The 21,184-nt window shown below is 40.0% G+C and overlaps 1 long non-coding RNA gene across 1 annotated transcript in view; it reads left to right on the forward strand.

The window, feature by feature from the left end:
- LOC146763490 (uncharacterized) overlaps positions 1 to 21,184 on the forward strand; it is a 53,123-nt gene that overhangs the window by 22,418 nt on the left and 9,521 nt on the right. The window contains exon 1 of the long non-coding RNA XR_014952313.1: positions 1 to 20,985. This exon is cut by the window's left edge and continues 22,418 nt beyond it. This is a non-coding gene — a long non-coding RNA (uncharacterized LOC146763490). The remainder of the gene's footprint in view (positions 20,986 to 21,184) is intronic.

Consider the following 21,184-nt stretch of genomic DNA (forward strand, 5'->3'; position numbering starts at 1 on the left):
AAGAAAAAACAAACAAAAACCAAACCAAACCAAACAAAACAAAACAAAACAAAACAAAACAAAAAAACCAACACACAGAGATGCCCTAAATGTTATTTTAGATTTTCTACAATGCCTAATATTGTAGGTACCAAATTTCAAATTTCATTGAGCTATAATGCACTAGACAGCACAAAGGAGTAACACAATGGCAAAAAGACTAGTTCAAACTGGTCCAGTTCTTCAAAAATAATTTTTAAATCTAGGAAGTTCAGAGTTATGATTAAATATATGGGATATTTCAAATGCCATCTTCTTCATTCATTTTTAAATGTGCAGAATACATAAAAAACTCTGATAACCTCGAGCCACTTTGGTTTCACCAGCATGGTGCCACAGGAGGCAAACTTCAATCTTTTATCTGAACTGCACATAAATACCTAAATGTGCTTTGAACACTTTGGGTTCACCTGCAGATTCTCATCTCTGGGCACTGTAACTTGCCTCTGGAAACCTGGAGTCTGTTCCCTCCCACTCCATGCATCCCATAACCTCTGCCAGAAAAGCCCATCCTCATTTCAGTAGTAGCAGAGAACTGCCAAAAAATCTTAAACTGCAGGATTCATTGGTTTCACAGTAGTGCAGAGGGGATCACAAAGCTTTTGTTGGTAAACTGGGGAATATTGAAAGAAAGATGTTTGCATCAGAAATGCAATGGAATGAGTTATGCTGCCAGCTAAGGAAAGGAGCTCTGCCAGCCACAAAGCAGCCTCAGCATAAAGGTCTATCTATCCAATTTAAGTCTTATGCTGAAAAGCTGGTATCCTCCTCTTGCTCTGTGCCACCTCAGACACATCTTTTTTTCACAGAAGTATTTTGGACAAGACCATTTTAGAAAAGGTATCCCCACACGGATGTTTGTGGGTATATTTCAAGCCATTCCCTGCCACCTGATCATGTCTGGTAATGTGGAGCTGTGGTTTGCTGCTGGCAGCAGGTCTCCAAAACTTGTACAACATGGTGGAGTTCTCCAGGTGGGTAATCCAACTGATGATCCACAGTCAAGGACTTTACTGCATCCTCTGTGTAAATAACAAGAAACTGCTGGTGAGCTCAGTGTGAGTTATGAGCTAAGCAATGTTGATTGGTTCAAGGTGTCAGAGGACTGTAACTTGCCCAAAGACATTTGCTAGTCAAACAATATTTTTGGTTTTGGTTTGTTTTTTTTTTTTTTTTGTTATTTTTTTGGTTTTTTTTTTATCCTTGCAAGAATCTGATTTTGTTTCTGTAAGCCCTCTATCAGCAAAGAAAAGGCTTTTGGTACCTATGGGCAGTTACACATGGTTTACTCTTCACATGGGTGTTTACGGTCCCACAGAGAAAATGCATTAAACTGCCTCCTTCCCTGGCAGCATCTAGGGCAGTGTTGGGTTTGCCAGACCAAAAACATTCTTCTTGGCTGTGGGAATGTGCATTATCAAATAGCCATAAAATGCTCTTTTGGTCTGTAACTGACTTCACATATAAAGCCAAAAACCAGCTCGAAGACATGTTGACATCCCTACAATGGCTCCTACACACTGGGAAGCTCCTTGTCTGAGCACAGCCTCCCAGATGTGATAGTGTTAAATTTTGCCCCTGGTGAGATAACCTGGAGGGAATTGTTTAGAAGTGTTCCTCTGTTTGTTTGATGCTGTTGTCCTCTATTTCTCTCTTTTTTTCATGTACTTTTTTTTTTTTTTTACTCTTGAGGAGGGATTTTTGTGACTCTATACATGATTGTAGCAACATTTCCTCAGTCTTACCTGATCACTTATTTGTGCAGTGTTCTATCCTTTCTTCCAGTGACTCCTCCCTTTGTGACAAAAGAACTGTTAATTTCACATCTTACCTTCAAATCCAAGATCAAAGGTTTGGTGTTCAGATTTTTTGCTTTTCAGGCATTTTCTTTTTCTTCCTCTAATTACGAGAAATTTGCAAAACCACTAACTACTGGATTGAATTGATTTTTTTTTCCTTCTGTAAATTGAGGGGAAAAGGCTAATTTGGGATATTCTTAATTTACTTTATCTCATGTTTTGGGAGGTTGATATATTTCATTGTATCATTAAAAATACAGTGATCATTTTCAAGAGTGTTAACAGACACATATGGGTGGAGGCCACACTGCTGAGAAAGGAAAGGCTGCCATTGTATCACTTTTACCATTCACAAGAGTGATAAAACTGAACAACTCCAGGCACATAGTCTGTTTATACACATTTGCTAGGTTAAATGAAAAGACACGTTGTGTTCCTTGTCTATCAAAAATCTGTACATGCATTCAGAGTGGACAGCTGGCATTTTGAAAAGCTGTTCTGGATTTTTAAGAAAAAAAATATACTTAACTGGCATGAGAGACCTCCATTTCAAACCTTGACAAAAGACAATTGCACTTTCCAACCCAGTTCAGCCCTATTTTCTCATCTTTTATTAGATTACACAAAAAAAAAAAAAAAAAAAAAAAAAAAAAAAAAAAAGGAACTGATTTGCTACTTCAAACTTAAGTTTACTCCTTTTCTTCCTCTGGAAATAAATTTCGTCCATGATTCAGTTTTGCCAGTAAAACTTCATAAATTGATTAAAATTTCAGCAACTGCTTAACATTGCACCTCTCCATGATGGGCTAAAATAACCCCAGATTATTCCTGGAATAAACAGTTACACTGAGAGTCAACCTATGAAGTGAAAACTGTGTACATGAAAGTAGATATTACGAATGATGTGCTTAAAGCTTTCAGCCTTACAAGATAAAGAACTTAATGTCATGGGGGTGGCAAAGATGAAGCTAGATAAAAGCTTTTCACAGCTTTATATTGAAGTTATTTTTATTATGTACAGCCACTACAGAGCTTTTCTTGCCCTTAGCAGTAGCCAATCAAAAAAGTGCAAAAATGGCAGATGACTAAGGTATCCTTAAAAACAAGCAGCATACCATGTGCTCGCTGTCTCCATCAGCTAATTAAAACAAAAGCAGAAAGGAACAGCAGCATTTAGTTACATTACATGGCTTGCTCTAATGTAAGTTGGATTTGTTTGTGTTCATGCTTAGAGATAAACAGTTCATGATATAAGAAACTGCCTGTATGTTGTCTGTTTATGTCATGTTTTGTTTCTTGCAAGCTTCTCATGAGTAAAAAAAAAAAAAAAGCCCTTCCTATAGCTACATTTTATCATCAAAGCCAATGGGAGTAAAGAATTATGGTTTACTCACCCACACACTGAAGAAAATTGTATGTCATTCCTACACACTGATTGGCTGAAGATTGCAAGGAATGGTTTCTTTCCCCTTTCTTTTGTTTCTTGTTTTTAGGAAAATTGAACACCCTCTTTCCTTGGTTTTCCCACTTGTCCATCCAAAACCTCTAATGGGATTTTACCTAATGTGCTTGGGAACATTTCCAGACCATGGGAATGATTTTCTTTTTATTATTATTATTTCTGTTACTGAGATACTTTTTTTTAATATAAAAGAAGTATATTCTTTTGGTTTTGCTTTTTGAGGCAGTGAGGAAGAAAGGCATTGAACAAACACATGGCATAAAAGTAATAAAATATCAAGTGAATTTCCTCTATAAGCTTATTATTTTTTCTACTTCAGTCACACCCAGCTAAGAAGCATTTAAAGTGATGCAAATTATTAAAAAGGGTTATTACACAAACCACAGTTTCATCTGCCACTCTTCTACGAGACAATTATTTTTCCCCCTCAACCACCACTTTCAAGTTCTACAGTTTAATGCAACCATTTAAATTTTTTTCTTTCTGGAAGGCATGAAGATAAACCATGCATGAATCAATACATGAATGAATCAGCCTCTGGTCTAGCTTACTGATGTACTCATTATTCATATCCTTGCATAATTTACAGAAATTGAAACTGTAGCTGGGCTTTGCATTCAGCTGAATGTGGCTTGTTTACACAGTCCAATAGGGTTCAGTGTTCCAAAAAAGCTAATTTGTATGGATTGTTCAAGCAGGATGAAAACACCTAAAGCTTTGTGCTAAATAGTTGCAGTTAAGAACCAAGCTATCCTGGTACTTTAAGACAGAGCTTGCTAGGATTGCCAGTCTCTTGGCTTCACTACATGCTCTTACTTAATTCAAAGGGAGTTTTGGCTCCAGGTTTCTGTAAGGCATTGAGAGACCTCCCATATCCAGCTGTTTCCCAGCTCCTGGGATTGTCCCTCAGATAGTCAGGATTCAGTTTCTGGGACCACCACTGCCTAAGTAGATGACTTTGGATCTTAAACTCAATTGTCCTCTGTCAACAACCTTAAAGAGAAAAAAGATTTGATGCCACAAAAGCAGTCTCAGTAATGATTCAGAACATTTTTTGAAAGCTCCCTTTTTACCAGTATGTTCCCTTTTCCTTTCTGTATCCTCTCTTGACATATAGAGTGGGGACCAGGTCTAATGTCTGTCAGATTCCCCCAGAATGCTCCTCAGGGAATGATATTCTTCCTCCATTCACTCCCCTTCCTCACAAATACACCTTACAGCTCTCCCAGGCACCAGAGGAAACAAGGGGCCCTTGCAGACTACCTGCCTCCACAGATGTCTTATTTTGGATTTCACTGGCCTTTGGTAGGGCAACTCGTTTTCTATTGTCTCTTGGTTGCATTCTCCCAGGGATATATTTTTATATTCTGAATTTTAAAAGTTTCCAGGGAAGAATTTTTTTCTCTCTCAAGTATTTGTTTGAAGTGCTCAGATTTAGCAGTTACAATTACAAAACAGTAGTAGCCTATATGTGAGGAAATACTTTTCTGGGCTGGAAGGATATTTCCACTTTGATTGTTACTGTCAAAGGGGATTTCACAGCTATCCATATTACATCTCACCCATGCAGCTGACATCAAGCAACCTTTGCTGCTTGAGCAAAAGGAGACTCGGGGAGGTACATTATTCAATTTTGTATAGAGAAGGAACAGAAAATTTATTTTCAGTAGCAGTGTAGAGCTCCACATCTGTATTTAAAATAAACACTGGAACGTGGCGTTAATGAGTTATTGTTATTTCCTAAAGGCACAGCTTAAACGTTTGGTTCTCAGAAAGTCAGAAATCTCAAAACAGCCGTGTCCCATTAACACGACACATCAAACATCACGGGCTGAATTTTGTTCAGCCGAAGGCTGAGGATTTGCATCACTGACAACAGCCACACATATGGTCACATACAGTCAGGAAATGAATAACTCTGCTTGAACCAAAGTGAGCAAGGGTACAATAAAAACATATCCTGCAAAGGGATCTGGGAAGGGAAATGGGAGGAAAGCTGAGCTCACATGAGAATAACAAAGCCTGTCTCACTCTAGACCCCACTCCTCTGCAAAACACAGCACAGGAAAGGGCCCGAAGCTCAAAATATTACCAGGGAAATATTTCCACACCAGTAACTCAGTTTGTATGACATCTGTACCCAGGGTGCCAAGAGGGCACTGAAAGGTCCTCCTTGTTCTGAGAAGCCTGATTTCTGAGCAGAGCCCAGTCCTGGAGTGCAGGATGCTGATGAATATGTTTGGCTTGTCACTGATGAATAGGTTTTGCTTGTCAGTCACCCAAATTGCAATGGTAACAAAGAGGTCAAGACTGCTTGCTCTATATCTGCTTGTGAAGTAAGAAACTGCATATTTTATTTGGCTAAGTCAAGCACAGTTTTAGTATTTGTTTCCGTAACCACAGATGGATTTTGGAAGCAGTTAAACAACAATCATGCACAGACAGTCTGGGAGACACTACAAGAGCATGCACTCTCTTGGTATTTCTTATATACCCAAAGAGAAACAAACACAGGAAAAAAAAAGGTGTAAGTCCTTTATTACACACTATAATGCAGTAAGAAGCATAATTTCTGGTTTGGTTTGGTTTAGTTTGGTTTGGTTTGGTTTGGTTTGGTTTGGTTTGGTTTGGTTTGGTTTGGTTTGGTTTGGTTTGGTGTGCATCGTGTTTGAGTCACTTTTCCTTCAGTGACTTCAATCTGTCACCTCAGGCAGAAAGAAACGCTGTTGACCTGCCTAGAAAGTGTGCCTCCAGAAAGAAAGTCGTACCAGTCAGTCACTAAGGGGTTAAAAAGAAAATTTTTATCTACCCTTGCTTAAAAATTAAACAGCTTTGCATCGTGACACTTTGGTGACTTTGGCTGTTTCATTGACATAGAATATCTAGTGATAACATAAGCTTGCCCCACCTGTTTGCAGGGTTGGTGTTGTATGGACATATGCTTTGTTGATATCTTTGGCCACCTATTTTCTTGCATTTTCTGCTTAGTATTTTATTGATTGTTTGCATAATCAGCATATCCATTCATACAGTAATTAAAATCAGAAGTATTTAATTGTGTGGATATCTGCACTGAGTTGTGACACCTAACCTAGGCAGTGCACATGAACATCTTTTATTCATAAATTCTGTGACCTGGAAGCAGAATTCTTTTGAAATAATCAGTCATCACTGATGAGAACTAAATCAAATGACAATTAAATGAAATTAAAAAAAAATTGTTTCTTCTCTCAGACTGCCATTAAATGGCAAAAACTTCAGTGTATTTGGCAGAGTACTCCACTTCCTCGTCTGAATATTTGTATGAAGTGAAAGGTACATTTTGTCTTAATATAGCTATAACTATCTATATTTATCTATAAATAAATACCTTGTGATCTCACCTTCATCCAGAAGTAAATGAGAGCAAAGCTAAACTTGCATCTTCAGAGGAATGTAGATGAATGCTGGAAACATGCAGACAAAAGAGATGCTTGGGCCACTTGGGCTAATGGTGTTATTTGCAGCACCAATTCAAAAGGCTCTGAAATAAATAACCACATACTTGGCCTTGATGCACGTCACACCTTTGGATCCTGTGACAAAAATAAGAAGTTGCTTGAACTGATCTGAGAATTTCAGTTTGCACTTGAATTTCAGTAAAGCAAATGCTGTAAACTGCACTTTCTTTAGGTTATCACAATTTCTTTGTTGACAGCTGAGGCAGGTTTGTTCCTTAGATGTAGATGAGATGTGCACTTGTATATTTTTGTTAAAGAAATCAGATGTCAGAGTAGAATTAAGTGCGTGAAGACTGCTGACAGTAAAAGACAAATGTAGGCAAGATACAGTGCACACTGCAGCAAAACCAGGTTGGGCATATTAAAAGCTTTTTATTGTAACTGTTCAAGAAGAAATCCTCAAAATTATTTTCAAGAAACTAAGCCTCACAGCCTAAATTAATGGCTCACACTATTCCAGCTTTCTTTGGGACCCTAGATAACTATGTTAAATGAACATTTTCTTTTCATAAGGGAGTTGCCCTTTTTTGTGTGTCACCACACTTGTTGGGTGATCCTATCTGCTGATTCTAACTGCCTTCCCAAGGGATGCATATCTCTGGCTGCCAGCCACCATGAGGACATTGTGTTTTTCAGCTTGGAGCTTTTCTTGCAGAATCTGGAAAGAAGGGAACCAGTCTGAGCCATGAAACATCTTTGTGCTGCCACTCAGGGTCACACTGCAACAGAGACTCTCTGCTGACTCCACACAGCCCCTGTCTTCCCAAAGAGTGCCTGGGGGCTGCACAGCTACCCCTGAGCTGCACACAGGGAGGACTCCTGGGTCAGCTGGAGCTCCAGCCTCCCCTAGCCCAAATGCTGTTTGCAGCTCCCAAGGTGGTCGTGACCAAAGTCATGCATGCAGGAGGGAGCAGTCTCTCAGAGCATCTCCCTGCTGTGGGCAAGAGTGCCTGCAGCACTTCCCACACTCTGGAAAGTGCAGCAGACAGTGGCTGTCTGATCTAGCCTCTCTGACCTTGCAATGATGCGGATATGGAGCACTCACATGGCCATGCCAGTGGCAAAGAGGTTTAAAGTCTGCTCCCAACTGTTTCCCATAGGGTGTTTATTTCCTCCCAGCTGACAGGCATGAACAACTGTACAAACACTCCTTGCACCTGCGAGGACAAAATAAAAAAAAAAAAAAAAAAAAAAAAGAAACCTTCAGCAGCAATTTAAGTTTGTGTGACTTTACTCTCAGAAACACTAAGAGTGGTTATATGGCAGGTAGCTGCCTCTTAGCTGGGAGATGGTAACAAACAGCTGCGAGATCAAAGACCAGCTGGAGTCACCTCTGCAGTTATGATAATAAATAGGGTACAAATGATAACAGTGTGAAACAGAATTGCCATTAGACTTAAAAACAGATGGACAATTTCTCCCAAATCCCTTCAATATTGAAAAGTGCAAATAAACTGTTTTAGCCCCACGTTAAATAAACAGACTTAAGCTCTTCCAGGCAGGGAGCCTCAGGTATGAATTCAAAGAAGAGAAGCAAAACAGGGACCCACCCTGAGCAAAGGTCCTACAGGGTGGCAGCAGCATCTGACTGGTGCTCATTCCCCTCAGCACATCCTTTTCCTACATGAATGATGAACCCTGACTGAAGAATGACAGGTAGAAAAATGAGACAGTGGGCTACCAAAATAACAGAAAAGGGAAAATATGTGGGATGTGGAAAAGAAAATTGTTCAGAAGAAGAAATACTGGTGATTGTCAGAGTACAGACATCTCACTGCTGCCAACCCATTCCCCAAAGGAGGCAGGGGTGCTGCAGACTCTGAGCACCTAATCCTGCCCCTGAGCCATGACTGAAGAAAGGTCTGTGCTGGACCATGATGGATGACTGACTGTGTGGCATGAAATGTTGCTGAGACAGAAAGCCAAAGCCTTCTTTACTGTCTGTGCATCAAAGCTCTTCTCATTTGCACTTCAGCATAGCAGGATGTAACACCTGGTTTTCTGCCCGGATTTTAACCAGAGCAGCATTTTCTTCCTCTTCAGTATACACAGTGTTTTGCTTTGTGGTGGTATTTCATGCTGCTGAGTGTCCTTAAATGCTTTGTTGTTGTTCTCCCTGATAGAATTCTTGGCTGAGGAAAATAATTTTAGCAAAACCAATATTTTTTTCTATAATATTTTGGTTAAAATTGCTTATCTACCCTTATATTTCTAATACCTATGTCTCAACTTCAGTTCTGAAGCAAGACTTCCAGTAAACTCTGCAGCAAAGCTTCACTACATACAAATCAAATCAGAAGTTTTTATTGATGTGAAATACAACAGAGAGAGCATTTCCCAGACCATATATCCTAATCAAATGGATTTTCCTTTCAAATTTCCAGCATGATTTAGATTTTTCACGTGTTACTCTGCTGCAAAAACTGTTGTCATGCATGACCAAACTGCATTATGCTTTCAAAATGGTCGCTGTGTTGAAAGGAATATGTCAGAAGTAATTCAGCTGCAGATCATTCTCCCTTGTGGGAAGAATTGGGTTTTCGCCAGCAGGACCAATCACCCATCTCTGCAATAAAATAAAAAGCAGCACATTAATGTATTTGGAGGATTTTGAACAACCAGTTCCACTTTATAGTAGCTGTTGGTGGCCTGGTGTTCTTAGACCTGTTATTCCACATTTATTAACCATTAATTTATAGGCCAGATCTTTAGCTGGCTTACATGTGGACTGCTCTGTTGAGATTGCTCCCCCGTATTACACAAGTTGCAAACTGACCTTAATATACTGCTCATTTCCTAATGCTTCCATACTTATAAATAAGGTATTTGGAACAGACAAAGGCACTCTTTAATGCTTTGCTTAGAAAGAAGAACACTGTCTGTTTTGACATGAGTGCATGAGAAGGGCAGAGATTTAGGACAGATAGTCACCAGTGGGAAATACAGCATTTGATTCTCTTGTATCCATGCATAACTGATCTAAGGATTTTAGATTTTTAAACTTAAAGTACTAGTTAGCACTGGCAAAATCTCCCTGACAAAAAGGGATTGAGTTAGAGCAGCAGAAAAAAAGACATATTAAATTCCTTTAGGGGTCCTCCCCTGAAAGACAACACCTATTATGGGATACCAACATTGACAAATTAACAAATATCTAATTGAAGAAGAAGCTTTTGAACCAGAAGGCCTTAGTCCTTGTCTGAGGTCACAGACAGCTGTATCACCCAGCACTCCCAATGCAGGAATGAGCCACACAGACACCTTACATGAGTCAGTCCTGGATGACTCTGCTTGTGACTTCAGATTAAATTTTCACAGACACACCAGTTAGGACCTGTGGGGCCAATCACTGGTCCCCCTTATCTGAATAGGATTGCAGAGCAGGACCTGATGGAGCAGCCTCGGTGCTGATGAGACACTAATGATGCTGGCTGTGTGCAGAGGCAACGGAGGAGCTGCCTGCCAGAGGGCTCTGATTTGAGTCAAGAAGGTGTTCAGCAGGAATCCTAAGCAACAAGCAAGGGCTGACTGTGCTCCAAGCAAAAGAAAAGGAAGAAAAATTAATGCAGCTGTAATTATTTTGGGTTTTAAAATACATGTCATTAAATGCAAATTTAGTTATGCCTTTTTTTTTTTTTTTTTCCTTCCAAAGAAATCAGTTTTTAAATAAACCACAGTCCTCCCCCCATCACAGTGCTGTTGGATCATTTGTCACAGACTGTGCTGGTCAGCTGGTCCACTTCCAGCCCCTATGCATGCTACTTTACTTCACAGAAAAGGAGCATAACAGTATTTCTGGGCTTTGTACCAGGTCAGTGGTTTGTTAATGCTTCAGCCATGCCAGTATGTGCTGAAATGTTCTGTACCTTCTTTGGAAGAAACCTCATCATAAATTCAATTAGCATGGAAAATGAACCATGGCATAATATTTTATAATCATCTGTAAAGACTCTTTTTGTTTACAAACCAAACACTGGGCTTCTTTGCAGGAGAATGTAAGTGGCACGAGCAAGCACAGATACTTCCACAGCTCCTGTTGCCACTTGCTTTGGAGAGGGCAAGAATGCAGATTCCTTCAGGCTCCCATTTGCTGGGTGATAACAGCACCAATGACAGCAGTGTTGACAAGGCAGGGCCATTTGTCACTCCTTGCCTGACCTCATTCAGAGCTCAGCTAGAGAGAACCTGATGTCACCAGCCCTGTCACCTGCCCACAGGGGCGGCCAGCGCAGGATCTCTGCAGACCCTCCAATGCTCTCCAGAGGGACAGAGCTCTTTCCATTTGCCAGGCACATCAATTTGGGTTGAATCTGGGTCACCCAAGCATGGGTTGCCTCCAGCATCATTTCATCCCACTTCGACCCCACTTAGTCTTCACTTTAGTGGGGTGGGAAGCCCAGCCTCCTTGGTTAGCTGAAAGGAACTGAGGTCTCTGTGCTGCTGCTTACATTGTCTTTCCCTTGGCAGCACAAAGAGGTGCACATGAAATGCAGTTTTCAGGGATCTGTGTAAAGTAAATTAAACTAAAGGAGAAAATGCAGGTGGACCTGCAAGTGCCATCAAGGTATGTGGCAATACCTGACCCTTCTCATCATAAAACCCTTTTTTTCTGCTGACTAGAAATTTGTCAGGCTCTGGGAAAGGCAAGAGGAAGTTTCTGGTGCTATTTGTCTCTCCACAACTGAAACTTTTATTTAATTATTTGAAAGAGTTTAAGCAAAGTGGTTTAGCCATTTCCAAGAATGAAACTGGGGGCAGGGGAAAGAGAGAGAAATGTTGTCAAGGCAACAGTAATCCCATTATTTTTTAACTTCTAAGTGCCTGAGTAGGTAACCTTTATCTTCTTTTTATGCCATTTTTATGCATAATCACAATAATGGTGGAGACAATTGTTCTCATCTCTTTTAAGAAAAGAGCATGCCAGGGTAGTAAAGGGACAATAAGACATGCATTTGCAAACAACACAAGTTGGCACCTTCGCATTGTTAGCTGCTGCATCTGCTGCTGCTATTTTGAAAGCAGGCTTTCAGGCCAAAGTACTCTGCTAGCAATGTTTCTTTAAATTGCCCTCCACCCTCCACCCGGACAAGATCAGGACCCGAATTTCCCTGGCCTGAAGTGCAGCTGACAGCCTCCACGAGTTTGGGGCATATATTAGTGTTCAGCAATCATTTCCCTCCAGATTTTATGGCTCATTGTCATTTCTCACACAACAAAATGCTTTAAATGTGGAGAAAGGCTCTGCTTTATGCTTTGAGGAATGTCCCTGGAGAGAGGATTTTAATTTCTGCATGATGGGGGAGACTTAAATCATATTGCATCAGTTACTATTTGTCAGATAAGATGTGTTCTTACTATGAACTGAGCCTACAGCACATTTGTAAAGTACACTAAGTGAAAGGAAAACAACAACAAAAAAGAAAATAAAACCCCTAAAACAATGGGCCTTTCAGGAGTCCTGCTATATTTTCATGTTTTCCTTTCACTCTCCTAGAGCAAGTGAAGTTAGTAAAAATTTCAAGAGTTTCGTTTTAGGTTTGGATTTTTTTTTTAATTGGAAAAATAGGAGTCTGTCAACGCTGGAAGTACGCACAAGAATGTAGATCAGATATTGTTTTGGGAAAAACAAGTATAGTGGAAAGTGACAGTAGCAATTGAATAGATCATTTTGTGTGTCTACTTAGAAAATATTTTATTTCAATTTTTTTTTACATTTATCTATTACTTTTCTTTGAGTTATTTCAATTTTAATATCATTGCTCTGTAATTTTTGCATTTCCTCACTGCAAAATATGGAGGCAACAATTCCTAGCAGACAGAATACTGAACTACAGCAAATGAAACTTAATTCTATGCAGTGTTTTGTCTCTTAACCTCTGGCCTCTCTATCAAGCCATTTTATTTTTGCTTCTCCATTCCCCAGGCCAAGAAACAGGAATGATGTATGATCTCACTGATTGAGTAAATTGTTATCTATTACAAAGGCATTGTGGAAAACCTGGGGTATACTATTTGTATGTCATATATAAAATATATAATATATATATTTTACACATAACTTATGTATTTTATATATAGGTGTTTACCAGTGCATAAGAAATAGGATAGGCATGAGAAGATACCAGACAAGTTATAGGAGATGTCAATATTATTGATTTTGTCCTTATTCAGATTGAACTGTCTCCAAAAGCAGCACTCTTTCCACTGCAAAGAAGTCTTCCCTGGCTTCTGCCCGAGTTTTGCAGCACCCAGCAGGGTCTGTGTGTTTGACTTGCCCTTGGCATTACCCTGCTGTGCTACCTCCCACATCAGCAGAGCTTGTCACCTTTCTGCTACAGGGAGCTGAGCTCCCATTTCTTTTTCAAGTATGTTCTGACAACCCATGCAGCTTTTTACCTTGCTAATAGATGCGTGGGTACTGAATCTAATCCAGCAATGTACACCAATTAAGTAACTGCGCTTTGAGAACAGATGTGACATTTTAAAAAAATTGCAGCAAAACCAATCCAGCAAAACGTCAGCCAAAACATTAAGAGTGCTATGAGGAATTTCTGAGAATATCAGGGATAATTTTACTATTGCAATAGCAACAAAAACAAAGCCATGACAGGAAGAGGAAAATAAACTTGTTAAATAGCAGCCAAATCAACCAGTGTGAGAAGTTACTGGCTGCAAAGGAGTACGTGTGCATACACCACACCAGCACAGAGCTACAGGATGTTATCAGTACAGTGCAAACCTTCACTCAGCTGTCATTAAACCACAGGCTGTGCTTGTCTGGGGTTGTTAAACTAATTTTGAGATGCATTTCATGGAATCAGCTGTTCTGCTGTATAACTTACACCACCTGCTCTCCACCTGACAGGATAAACTAAGCCGCTTCTTGTCATGTGGCAGGCACTGAAGAAACAAAGCCACACGTGCTTTCTCCTCCTCCCCAGCCCTCTCAAAACCAGGGTGTTTCACTAGTGCGCAGGGAACTTAGACCCCACACCTGAAAATGCTTAAAGGTGTATTGAATTTTACTATAGAATTTCACAGTTTAACCTAGTACAGTGTTTAACCCTGCCTGTAATTCTAAAAATGTCAGGATTCCCACCATGAGGAAACCATGTTCTTCTGCTTTTGAAGGAATAGGAATAGGGTTTCATGGTAACAGATGTACACGTGACTTTTCTTACTAACCATGCATTGATCAAACCCTCTCTTCCAAACAATAATAATAATTAATTGTGCTGCATTCCCAAGTGGTGCAGGCAAGGGTCAACAGAGTTCATACACTTATAGAATGGTCAGTACGAGTTTGCTCAATGCTAGAAAAGCCAACATGGATGCTCTATATCTGTCATTTTAATTACTGCCATAGCACTGGCATGGTGGAGAAATCCACAGCTGTGAAACAGCAGCTGCACTATTCCTACTGTCAGAAGGGTACTGCCTGATTGGTTTTTAGCTCTTCCAGATAGTTTTTTAGCTCTTCCACAGAAAGGAAGAAATACAAAATTTCTTTGCAGAGTGATTTAAGTCTTTTGATAGACACACACATATATACAGTGACTTCTCTTTAATTAAGGAGAAACTGAGGGTCAGACACAAGGAAATCAGAGGTTTTTCTAAATGACACAGTAACCAAAACCAGAAATGGGTTACTGATGTCCTTTCTCACAGCCTTCCTTGGGACACAGTTTAAATAACAAAAAACAGCAAGTCTGGCACATCTTAAATGGGTTTGATGAGTTGGGCTCCCCAGGAATCCTGTGCAGTTTTTACTCTGGTAAACATTTGCAACGTGCTGAAATGCCCCAGAGTTGCTCTCTTCTCAGCTCTGCAATGAATCTGACCTTTCCATATCAATTCTTGAGCAACGAGAACAGCATGAGAGCTTTAACCAGGCAAAATAAATGCCAACATACATGACTGCAGTCACGTCATCTGTCTTGGATGCTTTTGCTCAGGGATTGCTCCAGCCTCATTTGCTGTATAGTGAATGAATGGCACTTTTGCAGATTTAACCTTTGCTTTATATTACTTCTCATTTCTCTGAGTCACAAGGAGTTTATTCTCTGTTCTTGGTAATCTCTCTTGCTCACTTGCAGTGAGCACAATTTCCTTTCTCTGCCACAAAGCATGCACACACAGTGTAGAGACACAAGAAACACTCATGGTTTCTCCTTGGGTGATTTCAAGAGATCAAGCTGCTAAAAAGAGCAGTGTCTCTGTCTTGCTTACATTCCTGCTGAGCAGGTACAGGCAGGGCGCAGATCCATATGTGTCTACTAGGGAAGCACTGTGCACACACAAAAACTCAAAAATTGAAGCTCTGCCAAAGGGAAACAAGGGTCTTTTCAATGTTTAAGGTGGGGATTAATACTTGCAATTGTGTGCAGATTTTAATTTCCTTGGGGCAACATTTTTCATGCCATACAGGCATAATTCTGTGGTTTATTTTGCTTCTAGCTACTCATCATACCTCTCATAAAAAGTGATGTAGATGATCTTGATTTGCTCTTGCTGCTTTGCAGGTCACACTTTATCAGCAAGGCTTGTCCAGGACTCTATCAAAGCATTAGTCAAAAAGGACTGTTTTCCACATTTTTGTATATCTACAAAACAGATTTTTTTTCACAGACTGAATTATAAGGACTTTTGGAAAATCAGGATTCTTTAAGCCATTGCTCATACTAGACATTAGATTTAGACAGAACTGTGAAATTCCAAATAAGTAGGCATTTTTTTAAATATTAGCAATTTTTTTTCTCTTTCTAGGGAAGTTTTTCAGTGCCAAATGCTTAAAAAGTTACTTTTTTCCCCATAAATGAATCCGTGGTGGCACATGCAGTAAGTTTCAAAAGAACTCTGGTCTTCTCTGTTCTTGATTATAGAGATCTCCCTACATATAAATTTTCACAAACTCATTTTTTGAGTGATTTGGAATTCACTATAGGAAAGTGTCCCTCAAAATTGAGATGTTAGAAATATTTTGTTAGGTATAAATCCTCGCTCCTTCTCTCCACCGAAAGTATTCAAACCAAGATGTTGCCTTATATCTTGAAGACTGTGTATTTTCCCCCAGATGAGCCTTCTGTGGGCCAGAAAAAATCACCATGATACAAACCCTCTAAGTTCCATATAGAGACAGAAAGGTTTGGGTGAGATGGGCCCTTCTCTGGAAAGAAGATGTCTTCTTTCCAGAAAGGCCAGAGATTGTCTTGCTGCTGGTGTTTATGAACAGGATTTTGCACTGCACCCCCACAAACATAACCCGGGCCCAAAGGTGTAGTTAATAAGTGGGGATTTTTGACTTCCACTTGAAGCCCATCTCTGTATGGCTCCTCATCCCTTCCCTGGACATGCACACTTGATTGCTCCACACATGCAGCGTGCCCTTTGCTGCAGATGCTAAAAGGAGGATCACTTTGGATAGCATTGCTGAGGGCCAAAAATTTCCATATTGCCAGCTGCAGAGGGACAAACCATCTCTGACTTGTGGGCAGTGTGTGCCAAGAGAATGGGTTTCGCTGCTGAGGAAAGGAAGAGACTGGGAAAGCCAGATCCATCCAGCACAGAGGAAAGGGAAACAAACAACGTGAGAAGGAAACAGGGCATCTTGGCAAACTGCAGACATATCAGGTTCAACACCATCAGTTTGGCACATTGCCACAGACATTTCTTCCAGTGGCTCACGGTGTCATGGCCCAAAATGCCTGCCTTCTTCTACCACATTGCCACATGCCTGCATTGCCATGGCACTTAAAACAGCCCCAGCTGCATCTGTGCAATTCTTGTGAACCCCTGCTTAGTGCCAACATGTTAATTCTCTTGGAAATGTTTGGGACATTTGAATCAAATTGCTCTTGGCAACAAGAGACGGATGGACACATTATTGCTATTCTGTCAGCAGCTTGCGTTGCAGTGACTGGTTCAAACTTCTAGGGCTTAACTGGGAAAGAGACTGAGGTACAAACATACTGGAAGTGTAACAGTTTCCAGTCATGCAATTAGTGTTTGCACAAGGCCTGCACCTAATGCTGCGCTCTGACCTTTGCTGTTCAACTGCTTGAAATTTTAAAAAGTCATTACCGCAAACGTCATGATTTCTGCTGTTACATATTCACATCTAAATTGAGATGCTGTAGCAATCTCCATTGAAGTGGAAAGCTACATGCAAGTGGGGAAGTGATTCCTGGATGAGCTGAAGTAACTTCCAAAAATTTATGCATAAAATCTGTGGCTTCATCTAGGAAATGAGATCAGAAATTGCAAGTTGTGGTCCAATCCTTGTACCCAGGCAGACAGTGGTCATGAAACATTTTGCCAAATGACAAACCTAAAGAGAAAATAACACTTCTGAGAAATAATGAAAACCAAGCTCAAAAAGGCAAACAAACCTCAGTGCTAACCAGTAAAAACCTTCCACAGATGATGTGGAATGAGTGCCTGTAGATAGCCAGGATTAAACAGACCCTAGAAAGAATTTTTGTCTCTAAGCCAGAGCACCCCAGTGATTTCTGACTATGAACAAAGACTCACAGTACTGTGGGCAGCAACAAAACATCTTTGGTATTTTCAGCTGTGCCAGAGGCAACTGTGCCTATTCCCTTTGCAAAGCAAGGGAGGAAGACTGGGAGGATGTCTATCAGAAGCAGGTACAGCCATCCTGTGTCCTCCTGGCAGCAGTGAGAATAGCAAGCTACTCTCCACCGTGCTCCTCACCTGTCTCCATTCCACATTCATTATGCCTCTAATATTATTTTCTGTCAGAAAGCAGGTGTTTTTGCATTATTATTGTTATATTTTGGGCATCACTTCCAAGAAGCTTTGAGTCTGCTTTGCAAAACCCCAGTGAAATTCCAAGAAAAGGCATAAGTCTGAGATTTCTGTTAGCTTTGGTTTAGGGATAAATCTCACCTGAAGCATCCAGATGCCCAGTTTCTGCATTCATTGAATCTACTACAGTTTAAGATAGCAAGACCAAAGATATGTCTCAAGGTAGGTGCTGTCCATATAGAAAACAAGTTCATGCACAAGCAGAGACCATATCACATTCTCAACTACTTCTATGTGACATGAAAATCATTCTGTGCCTGGAATGCCTGCTTCAACCCAGAGATCCTTCTTCTGAGGCCACTGTCTTGCACTGCTCTAAGAATCACAGATTATCTCTTCAGTGTGCCAGCTCTTGGCAGACCTACCTAGTAAATGTGCAAAACACAGAATGACACTGACAACTGCTCTGCATGAATATACCTTAGAGTCTTATTCCTATGCTCCTTTTCAGCAGCAGCAAGGAAGCCTGAAGAACAGTTTCAATAATGTTGGTAGGCACAAGGTCTGCTGAGAACCTCCAGAAGACAGAGTAGCTGTGTCTATTAATCTGTCAACATTTAATATGTTACAAAAAATGTAAATGATTTAATGGTTTATTTAACAGCAATTAAAACAATGAAAAAAGCCAAACCAAACAAAAACCCCGAGCAAACGGAAAGAACACTCCAGCGATTTGTAGACCACTTAATTTTCATTTGTAGGTCACCTGCTGTCTTCCCCTAGAGGAGTGAATATTTTGAGAAATTTTATATATTATATTATATATATATAATATATATTTATATATTATATTATATTATATATTTATAGGTCCAGCCTTTATTAATATGACTTTTATTTTTGGGACAGTTTTGGGTCAGAAGTGTGAAATGTTTTCTTTTGAACTTAATTTCTCAAATATTTCTTTATCACATAGTCACAGACCATAGACTACAATGTCTGCATCAGTGAACCATAGACTAATATAAGGATATTTGCAATTGGGAGTAAGAGCATGCAGATCCATAGCTCTGAGTTTCTGCTTCAAGAGAAAAGGTTGAATAGTAGTTGTCATCAGGCTGGAAATAGAAAGTTGCAAAATCAAGGGTCTTTGGCAAAAGTCTGAAAAAAAGAGGCAAATATTAAGAATTCAGGTCATCTGCACTAGTAGTTCACTGTCTTGCCTTCAGCTGGTTTTTGTCTGCAAACCCACATGCATCCCACCTGAAATTAACTTAGTGTTTCCCACATATATGTGAACAAAGACACAGAGTAGTCAACAAGACAACCATAAAAATCACCTGGCAAAATGCACAACAACTGGCAGGAGATATCTGGCTGCTTCTTGAAAGATAAATGGCAAACCACCAATATCCTTCATGCCTATCTTCACACATCTTTGTTTATTATTTATTATTTATGGGGCAGCACAGAAAATTCTACAGTGATTATCCTCCATTTAATAAGTGAAGAGATGCATGAGTGGAGTATGCATGAGAGGAAAAAATGGAAATGACCACATGCACTCACTGCACGAAAAAGAGCCTGTGAGCAAACAATTCACACTCTAGAAGCTCTTCTGCTGCCTACATGACTCACACAACAGGATAGTGTGAATTTCTTTGTCCATAAACAAAGAGTCATTGTCTCTTCATATTTTCAATGTGAAATTCAAGTATAAAGGTCTGGAAATGCTATCAGGAGACATATTTGAGCAATGAAGATTTTAACAGGTACTTGTGTGCTGGGCTTCACTCTTCAAGATCTACTCTTCATCTCATATCAAGGGTAGGCAGCAGCCTTCCAGCAGGCTGCCTTGAAACTCAGGGAGATGAGACTGGATGGCTTTTACAAAAGATGGCAAATGAAAACTAAGGACTTAGAGAGTACTGTTAACCTACTAAAATTGGGACAGAGACATGAAATGTTAGAAGAGAACAGGAAGGAAAATACCCACAAAGACTTGTCTACTCATACAGGTTACACTTTTCTCTGCATTATATGGACATGTACAGTATTGTGACACTTCTTTCCTTACATTTGGATGGTTTGTGTATCACTCCTTATTGTTTCAAAACAATGGTGAGAAAATGGGGGAAAATATGTTGCTAGTAAAAATTTCTAAGCATTTCCAGGAATGTTCGCGTTTCCTGGAGGGAAAAGTTCCAGATACTATTTCAGTAACCCATCCTGTTACACTGTCAGCTTGTTTGCTCTCATTTTTAGAAAAGCATTATACAACCAGCACTAAAATCCTCTCCAGCACAGGGAGCAGCTGTACAGCATAAAACTGCAACTAGTGCCTACTGAGTCAGACCACTGGCCCATGCTTCATGGTATTCTTTTTCAACAGTGAGAAAGCACATGTGATTTGGGAAGTGCATTTGAGTGAGGACTCATTCTTCATTCCTTTACCCTTTCTGGGGTGATTGAGGGCATCTCCTTGCCTATTACCTCTAGTATTCACAAATGTCTTACCCCTTTCTGATCTGCTGGCAACATCTGCAGCAAGTTCCAGAAGTCTGATGCCCAAAAATGAAAAAAAAAATGTATTTCCTTTTGCTAACTTTAAGTTGATCTTCTACTAATTTGCTCAAGTAGCCTAGGTCCACAGTTTCTCACTCAATGTATCCACTATCTTCATTTTATCACAAAACCTTGTTTTCCAAACTAAACAATCTCAGATATTTAATCTCTTCTCTAAAGGCATCTGCTCTAACCTCTTGAACATTGTATCTGCCCTTTTCCACCTTCACTAAATCCTCCTTGAGATGAAAGAGCAGGATTTCAGGCGGTACTTGAGATGAAGACACATGAGATTTCAAATAGCAGAAAATAAAGAATCTCCAGTTCTCAACATCCTTCCGATGATGCCAGAGGTGTTTTGGTCTTATTTGTCTACGTTGCACACTGAGTTGATTTTGGCAACAGCAACTCCAAGATCTTTTTCATGAGTTGTAATGACCATTTTCTAGATCAGCATCATGCAAGTATGACTTAGATTATTAAATTACTATTTGTCCAAGTTTTTAAAAAAAAAAAAAACTGTTTTCCAATTCCCATCTGAGTAGGAGTTGCCTTAGAGCAGTTTTCCTTATCTGCTCTTAATGGCCCCATCAATACCTAGCCACATGACTCAGAGATAACACTGTCCAGGAGGAGGAGGTGATTAAGGACACACCTTGTAACTCATAATGACCCATTGTGAGATGCTCTGCCAAAGGGGAGGAGCTAGGCATTCCCACCTGGATAAAACTGGAGATTTCTACACAGAGGGGAGCCTTTCCACAGGTTCTCTGAGAAGACACAGCAACTACATCTGCCATCCCAAGAGGACTGCAGCTACTCCAAATCGGACTGCTACCAGCACGCTGGCCAGGTTGTATTCTGACTTTGTCAGTAGCCTTTCCCTTTGTATTATTGCATGTATTTTTGTCCTTTTCCCCTTTTCCCAATAAATTGTATTTCTGACTTGGAGTCTCTCACTGGTTTTGCTTTCAAACCAGGACACTATTGCAAATACAGAACTCAAGCATATTTTGGTATTTTGCCTAAAATTAAAATGCAAACCAGCCCTT

This window comes from Lonchura striata, chromosome 1A, assembly GCF_050655825.1.
Source record: "Lonchura striata isolate lonStrDom1 chromosome 1A, ASM5065582v1, whole genome shotgun sequence".
In the NCBI taxonomy this organism is placed as follows: domain Eukaryota; kingdom Metazoa; phylum Chordata; class Aves; order Passeriformes; family Estrildidae; genus Lonchura; species Lonchura striata.